A 7,768-nucleotide genomic window follows, 5' to 3' on the forward strand; every position below is an offset into this window, starting at 1 on the left:
CTGGTCATGTTTTTTTTTTTTCGGTCTGCAGCAGTGTTTTCCCGTACTGGGCCCGCAACGCGCGCCTAGCAAATTTTTTTTGACAATCAACATTTGCTCAGTAAAATGACCATAAATCCCTGTACGTGGATCCGTTTGAGCCCCACTTTATATGGTTGGAAAGGTATTTCAGAGGCCTACAACTTTTATTTTATATGTTTTCTCAAATTACCAATGTAAATACCCTAAAAATTGTCATACGTACAGACTATCTCAGATTTAGACGAATTTAGAAGCCCTTAAGAACTCCACTTTTTCGTGTGACTTCAAAACGACTGTTTTTCATCTGAATTCATCCCGAATAGATTCATATGGCTAAAATTTCAACTTAAATACTTGTTTTTGTACATTCACACTTAACTCAAATTTACGGGATGTTACATTATCCCCCCCCCCAGAGCATCATTCGTCCCCGAATGAAAGTGATGGCCTAGGATTCTTAACTAATCCTCAAATTTTAGAATCTCAAGTTCTTGCAAGGTGAAAAATCCTCAGAGATAACATACGACTAACCATATAATGAATGCATCATTCAAGCCTAAACGCAATTGTGAGATTTATACTTCATTCTAAACTTTCACATAAAAACACATCCGAAAGGTTCAGCATATACCTGTGGTAGGGAACAAGTGAGGATATCTTTCTTCATGTCCTCCTCCGCTTCCCAAGTAATTTCCTCAGTGTTATGGTTTTTCCATAACACTTTAACCGACGCTACATCCTTTGTTCTCAACCTTCTAACTTGACGATCAAAAATCTGAACTGGCTCTTCTTTATAAGACAATGCCTTTTTAATTTCAACCTGTTCATGATTCAACACATGGGAAGGACCAGGTTTTTACAATCTCAACATCGAAATATGAAACACCGGATGCACCATGGCCATATCAGATGGTAACTTCAACTCACAAGCCACCGTCCCAATTTTCCTAACAATCTTGTAAGGTCCAATGAAACGGGGACTAAGTTTCCCCTTTTTACCAAACCGCATTACTCCCTTCATCGGCGATGCTTTCAAGAACACCTTGTCACCGGCAGAAAACTCTAGCTCATGCCGCCTCATATCGGTGTAGGACTTCTATCGACTCTGAGTTGTCTTGAGTCGTTGTACAATAAGATTAACCTTCTCAATTGCTTCATAGACTGAATCCGGACCCAACAACTCCACTTCAGTTAGTTTAAACCAACCAATTGGAGACCGACAATGCCTCCCATGTGACTATCATGATATGACCTGTGATTCGGCTATTTTGCAATGATTTATACTGTTTGTGTTTGGCCTAGCTACTCGGGAGGAAGGGTAGTCACAATGGATCCTAGTGTGGTTTGCCTAGCCTTTTAGGAGGAAGAGTGGCCATCGGGGGTTCATAACTCCGATGTGATTTTGCCTAGCTATTCAGGAGGAAGGATAGCCATCGAGGGTAACAACCCTGATGTGGTGCTTCTATGCGGGTTTAGGGAACCTTAATGGTCATCCCTTCATTTCGTTGACTTTACCGATATTGGCATTATTGTTATTATTCGTGAGTGACTTAATGTTGATCTTCAGTTCATAAATGGAGGACTTAATCTTGATAAATGGCATAATGAATTGAAAAGTTATTTAACTCTCTCTTAATGGTTTCTAATAATGGTTTCTCTAAGGTTGGTGAATGGTTTTATCTCTAGCTTTCAAACTGCTTTACTTACATTGTAGCACAGCCTTATATTATATTATTTTATTTTGAATTATTTATTTTCCCGAAGATACTCACTGAGTACTCAGTACTATTACATACCATTTTTGTTTTTTTTTATAGTGTGTCAGGTAACGTAGAAGAGCAGGTTCGTGATATGCCTACAACTTAGGAGAACTTGCTACTTTCGAGACTATTCGGTAAGCCCACATGATTGTTCGTGGGACACCATTCTTTCTTTACTTTTCGTATTTTAGTTTCCGGGCTGCATCCCGATGATTTAGACATTTATTCGATCTTCGAAGCTCCATAGATAGTTGTTAGATTGTGGGTAGTGTGTTGGAGTCTCGTATGACTCGTTGAGGTTGTTTTCCATGTTTGATAACTGAGTACTTGATTTGACTTCCACTGAATTATCTCTAGGAATGGATATGCTTTCATTCATTTATAAATGACTTCTTTCACATTTGTTAAGATAGTTGTTTAGCATAAAAGACAAGGTGTTCGTTGATTACAACAAGGTACTTCTGGTGTTGTTCATAGCATTGGATGCCTGTTACATCCAGGGTCGGGTATGGGGCGTGACAATATCAGCACCTCAATATGCTTTCATGACTCAGTATGAATTCATGTTCGCATATCTCATATCAGTCTCAAAGCCATGTTAGTATGATTTCATGTCTCAGGATAGTAATGCTTAGATTGCTTATAAACAGTTAATGCTTTAAACTCCATAATTAGTTCATGAATACATGTCTCAGTTGTTACACCTTATAGTTTTGTGTATTGAGATTCGTAGTATGTTGGTGTCTTAATTTTGGACACCGGGACTTGTTTCAAGGATATATGAGGCTGAACATGTTTAAATTGTGATTACAAGTGTTTAAATTCATATTTGGTAAGTTATGGAAAGAGTGGAGAATAAGCGAATCGAAGTGGAAAGGTTCGTCAAAAGTTATTTTTGGAAAATATGGTATATGGGTCGTATATGTGAGATATGGTCCGCATTTTAAGATATGGATTGTATTTCAGGATATTAAAATTTAACAGAGAAGCAAAAAATTGAGGTGGCATTATATGGCCAGCAAGTTGGCCGTATAATGTTATACAGCCAAGTGATATGGCCAGTATAATACAAAGTCGGTGGAAATTTCTAGAATTTAAATATGATGGCCCCTCTTCATTTTAATCATTTTGGACATAACCCCAAGTCCTAGAAACCTCTAGAGACCTCTCCAAACACATTCAAACATATTTCCAAGCCTAAATCAAAGATCAAGGTGAAGATTAAAGTTCTTACGATTTCAAAGTGAGCTTTACACTTGTCTCCTCTTCTTGAAGATGCTTGGGTGAGTGTTTGTAAGGTGGAGTAACCCTAGAATTGAAGTGTTCTTGAATTTTGAGGTAATATTTCATCTTAGTTTCATGTTTATGAGTTTATTTGGTAATTATGCTAAGCTTTGGGGAGAAGAAATTGGAAGAAAAGTTCAAATATGAATTTGATGATATTTTGAGCCGTAAATTAACTTGACCTATAATTATTAGCATGTTTTGAGCATAATCCTTTTATGAGGGATAATAATGATGTGAAAGAAGTGTCGTATGCATGTGTATAAGGGGTTGTGTTAAAGTTGTTGTTATGGATTGATTATGAAAAGAAGTTTTGGGATTGAATTGAGTATAATTTGAATGTAATATTATGATTATGGAATTGTTGATGTTTTATTGTGGTTTTTGGAGTTGTTTTGAAGATTGGAAGAAGTAGAAGATACAAGGGAAATGTTGTCCGATTTTCATTAGCTTACCAATTAATCTAGCTTGACCCAATAAGAGTTTCTTTGACTTACCCTTAGTACGAATCATCTTGAATGTAGATTTACAAGCTTGGGAGGATAGGCGTTGAGTAGTTAAAGAGACATCAAGGTATTTTAAGGCTGTCTTTTTCATTCTTATGGCATGATTCCATTGCTACAAGCTTACATGAAGGATATCTACAATGACTACACTCATAGAAATGCTAGAAGCTTATGTTCTTGATTCTCTTATGATATTATTGATCCTTGTCTCATGATTATTGATTATTGATCTTGTCTTATGACTATTGATCTTATTTATTGACATTGACCTCATCTTATGATTGTTGATTCCTTCAAGATGAGATATGTTGACAATGATAGATCCATAATGATATCGAGGGATACCGACCTTACGTCACTCCGATAAAGTTATAGCTTTTATTTAGGCTCTCATGCATACTTTATATATGTATGTGTTATCTCACACCGCGCAACACTATAGTCGGCCGGGCAGGCACGTAGATGTGCACATCACTGCAGTGGGCAGGTTATGATGTTACCCCGGATGCAAGATGCCCCGGACGCGGGATAATGATGATATGATGATAACTTCGAGCCTAAATGGATAGGCAAGATACTATATATGTGTATGCATGAAAGTGTTTTTTTTTTTAAAAAAAAAAAAAAAAACTAAGCATGCTTGACATCCGCCTTAAGAGGCATTCAGATGTACAGGTTATTTCTCTTATCTCATGTTTTCTTTTCATTCTTTATTGTGTTGTTATTCATGCCTTACATACTCAGTATATCACTCGTACTGACGTCCTTTTTGTTGTAGACACTGCGTTCATGCCCACAGGTAGAAAGGGAGACGGACCCGTACCCCTTATCTTCGCTTCATCGCAATTGCGCAGAGTGCTCCGTTTATTCGATACGCCGTCACTTGTAACGTTCTTTTGTGTATATATAGGCATGGCGGGATCGTGTCCCATCTTTATGATGTTATTCACTCTATATAGAAGCTCTTACACAGAATGCATATATAGTTGGATGTTCTATAATCTCATCGATTCATATTCTGTATATCATTTTTGCAAACTTATCGTCTCGTATATATAAGCATAGTTGATGGTAAGTATATAGATATGCATATATCTCATGGACTTATGTCTCTTATAGATTATGATTGTTACGAGTTGGCCATGTGGCCCACTTAGATATGATTATGAGACGTATGTCATGAGGTGCTCAGTAGGTCAGCTCTGAGTGCCTATCATGGCCTTCCGGCTGTGACATCAGTCTAGTTCTATTCAGTATTCTAGTATTATGTAGTCCAGCATGATTCTGTATTTCGCCTTTTTATGCATTACTGTATGACTTCCAGCTCCTTGATATTCCATGAGTCTCAGCCAATAACACTCAGTATGTTGACACTTCATAATTGGTTCAGAAATACATCTCTCAGTTTAGTGCTGACCAGTAGTTCAGCATCATGTATTACAATATGATTCTCAGTTCCTTATTTTAAATTGCTGAATATTGAACACCTGTATCTGGGTCTGAGGCCACAGTTTATGCTTTATTCATCTTTGGGCCTGAGGCCGCAGTTATGTATATGTATACTTGGGCCAAAGGCCACAGCTTGTGCACATATATATATATATATATATATATATTGGGCCTCAAGTCGCAGATAGAAACTTAGATAATCAGGTGGTTTCTTATTAAAAATAGGAAGTACTTAGGTTCAGTTTTAGTTATAGTTTCAGTTTCAGCACTTATTACATGTTTGATTTGGGCTGCCCTTTCCCCGCGCACCTAACTTACAGTTCTTTCTTTCAGTTTCTTTACATACCAATGCAATTCAAATGTACTAACTGTCACGACCCAAACTTATGAGTCATGACAAGTGCTTGACTACAACCGATCAGACACTGTTATACTCATATCTGGATCTCACTGAATAGCAGGGTGGCCCATATATAACTTACAACTGAACTGTACTGACTCCTGTAAGAACAACACAGTGAACTCTGCATCGAGAAATCACAACCACACATATACGTACGTACTGAAGATAACAGTGAAAGCCGACTAGGCTTCTACATATACTTTACAACAAAACAAAAGCCGACAAGGCTACATAACATCCCAACTACATACAATTGTCTATAGACCTCTAATGATGTCACCACCGGGCTAGGGGCCATGACGGGTACCCGAAGCTGACCACCGAGCACCACTCATTCTACTACTCATCATACTCATCCTGCGTTCATTCATTATTCTCATGCTTCAAATCATAAGGGAAATCGTTTTCACTATCAAACATATTTACCTTTAGATACATAAGTCCTTCGGCTATCAAAATAATATATATATATATATAAGGAGGAAAATCGTGAGACCATACTACCCACATATATGTATCTACGAGCCTCTACTAGAGTACTAGACATATGGACGGGACAGGACCCCGTCGTGCCCAAAACACATACATATACAAAATAATAAAGCAATGGCACCTCCGGAACAATGGAGTGCTCTCAAAGTCTGCTGATAGCTCCTACGAATCTGGATCACCTCCCTGTCTACCTGTGGGCATGAACACAGCGTCCAAAGAAAAGGGACGTCAGTACGAGCATTGTACTGAGTATGTAAGGCATGAATAAAATAACATAATAAAGAAATCATAACATATGAGATGAAGATATAACCTGCTTAACCTTTTAGAATAAAATACGTTTTATACATCTCACATATATCAACATAGCACATGTACCATCGTCGTTAACCCGCGTCCGGGTAACCATCATACGCCGCCCACTAGTGGTGTCATGCCCGGCCATCTAGGCTCAGTGTAATCATAAGCAACCCGCCTTAGCGGTGACATGCCCGGCCATCTAGGCTCGGTGTAATCATAAGCAGTCCGCCTTAGCAGTGACATACCCGGCCATCTAGGCACGGTGGAATCATATCACCATATACTCATCATAACTTATCATCGTCATACGTTCGTCATAATTCATGCATTAAAACTTTAAGATAATCTATCACTATATCGGAGTGACATAAGGTCGAGAACCCCCGATTACATTATGGAGTGATCATATTCACTATACCTGACCTTGAAGGGACTAGCATTGTAAGGTGAGTGTAACACAATGAACAACATCAATGGATCATAGTTAGGGTCATTAGCTTTGTAGGAACATCATGTCGTGGACTTTAGAATTCTCTAGACTCAAACTCATCATTATCATTATCATACTCGTAACATATCTTTTGCCTTTATCTCATATGAAGCCCCTTATGAGCATAAACTCATAATTTTCCGGAATGTAAGAAAGTCATGGAAAAATCGGAGAATTCATGCCAGGGAGTCATGCCTTAGAAAGAAGGGACTAGCCTTACATACCTTTTCATTTAGCTACTTTATCACTTGAGCGTTCCTCTCCAATATTTATGTTTCTACCTTCAAGAGAGTTCATACTAATATTAGATAATCGATAATGTAAACACGCTTGAACTAAAGCTAGAGAAAATTGGGCAGCACTTCCTTTGTTTATACAACTTTCTCCACATCATATATCAACTCCCAAACGTCAATAATAACATTCATAATATCATAAGCAACAATCTTCATTCACCTACATTATCCAAATCTCCCAATTCCACTTCCAATTATCCATAATCATGGTCATAATACAACATTACTTTCATCCTCATCCAATGTTTCTCCTATGTTCTTAACATCATTCATAACATAATTATAATAACAACATATCAAGAATCGTGATTCATATTAACTTACTACTCAACAATGTCGCTATTCTCATGTTTGCAACTCATTTTCTACTTCCTTCCATAATACAAATCTTTCAACCTCTCAATACTTTAAACAACATGGAATGATCATAAAACTTACCTTTGAATGAGTAGGAATGAGCTTTGAGTGGAAACACTTTACTTGAGCAAAACCCTAGTTCCACCTCCAATGAGATTTCTTGCCTTGGATGAACCCTAGTGAGCTTCTTGCACTTGATTCACTTGAATTTATGATATGAATGTCACGACCCAACCCCATAGGCCGTGACTAGCGCCCGAGCTAGGCACCCATACGCGCTCACTAACCAGATTCGGCATACAAACGACTCGTACGTAAATCAGTATCAGACGTGGCCCCAAACTGACGCATACAAACATATACACGTACAAAGCCAAAGCAAGACTATAATAATATACATAACGTAGCAA

This window comes from Lycium ferocissimum, chromosome 7 (assembly GCF_029784015.1).
Source record: "Lycium ferocissimum isolate CSIRO_LF1 chromosome 7, AGI_CSIRO_Lferr_CH_V1, whole genome shotgun sequence".
Lineage (NCBI taxonomy): Eukaryota > Viridiplantae > Streptophyta > Magnoliopsida > Solanales > Solanaceae > Lycium > Lycium ferocissimum.